Source organism: Aplysia californica, unplaced genomic scaffold, assembly GCF_000002075.1.
Source record: "Aplysia californica isolate F4 #8 unplaced genomic scaffold, AplCal3.0 scaffold01032, whole genome shotgun sequence".
Lineage (NCBI taxonomy): Eukaryota > Metazoa > Mollusca > Gastropoda > Aplysiida > Aplysiidae > Aplysia > Aplysia californica.
In genome coordinates this window covers 48,682-50,259 of record NW_004798302.1, presented here as the reverse complement: position 1 = coordinate 50,259, position 1,578 = coordinate 48,682, and the positions used below count along the sequence as shown (strand labels likewise).

The following is a 1,578-nucleotide window of genomic DNA, read 5'->3' as shown; positions in this document are numbered from 1 at the left end:
GAAGTTAGAATAAAAGATTAATAAATATTATAAAATATTATAAAAGTTATGTATGATCCAGGCGAATATAGAATAAAAGATTGATAAATATTATAAAAGGTAGGTATGAACATGGTGAATATAGAATCAAACATTAATAAATATCATAAAAGTTATGTTTGAACATGGAAAGTATAGAATAAAACATTAATAAATATTATAAAAGGTATGTATGAACTCGGTGCATAAATAATAAAAGATGAATAAATATGATTAAAGGGTATGTATGAGCATGGCGAATATACACGTAGAATAAAAGATGATAAGAGTTATGTATGAACACAGAGAATAAAGAATAAAAGAAAATAAAAGTCATGTACAAACTCGAATATAAAATAAAAGATTATAAAAGTTGTGTGTGAACTCCACAAAATATAAAATAAAATATTGTAAAACTTATGTCTAAACTTTACAAACATAAACTAAAGGCTGAATCCGGTGCATAACAGATAAAAGGTCAAAAAGTCATGTGTGAGCTCCACAATATAAAATAACAGATTATAAAAATTCACTTATAAACTAGAGATTTATATTTTTAAAAAGATTATAAAACGCATGTATGAACTCGACTAATATAAAAATAACAGATTATAAAAGTTATGTTTGAACTTACCAAATATAAAATAACAGATAACATAAGTTATGTGGAAGCTTACTAAATATGAAACAACAGATAATAAAAGTAAGGTTTGAACCGGACACGTACAACTGGCGTTAATCCTGTAATGTAAGGTTCTTTGCCACTGCGCAGAGGCAGAAGACGTGAGTTCGATTCCTGCTCAGGGAAGTCAAAAAAGTACTTATTTAAAACTAGCTGGGACCCTTTTCGATGAAAGGAATGATCCCTGCATTAATTACAACTGAAAGTCATTGGCCTACTATATTTACACTCTATTGGAATGGAGCAATACATCTTGAGAGAAAAGTGACACACTTGTTTCCAAGTTGCCAAAAATAGATGTATAGATTGATGCTCTATTCCGCTTTCGTGGTTGTACACTCCAAAGTTTCAAAGGTGTGGAACAGTGTGCACGGCTAGTGAACGGAATCCTCACTTGTTTACAATGGCGTCTTAGAAGACGGATTTTCCTAAGATTAGAACTCTGTATGGACGAAACTAAGCATTTTGGAAAAATCGGGGAAAGCAGTTTGCGTGGATGTTTATAGTTAGATCTAGGTGCTAGCCACATGGATGCTGTGGACGCCTGCAAAGTTCCAAAGGTGTGGGTTAGGTAATATGGGAGGGGTTTGCATACAGAGCCTCCCAAGTCCACTTTTATACATATAATTTTCCTCACCTGTCTTGACGTACAAGGATTGCAGGGTTTCGAAAGGGTTAATAAACCAAATTATTTTACAGCTGCTCTCTTTGTTGTTATTAGAGAGGGGTTATTACTTTTTTCTCCAAAGTATGATTGTAAATGTAATACAGCACGTGTATATGTCTGTATGTGTGCGTGTATGCGTGTGCGTGCGTGTGTGTGTGTGTGTGTGTGTGTGTGTGTGTGTGTGTGTTTGTGTGTGTTTGTGTGTGTGCGT

The 1,578-nt window shown here is 33.3% G+C and overlaps 1 protein-coding gene across 1 annotated transcript in view; it reads left to right on the top strand.

The window, feature by feature from the left end:
• The window catches only part of LOC106013587 (myo-inositol 2-dehydrogenase), a gene marked incomplete in the record, with an annotated part of 16,075 nt that extends 15,141 nt beyond the window's left edge, over nt 1–934 (top strand). The window contains 1 exon segment of the mRNA XM_013089741.1: nt 1–934.
• Nucleotides 935–1,578: the final 644 nt, after the last annotated feature.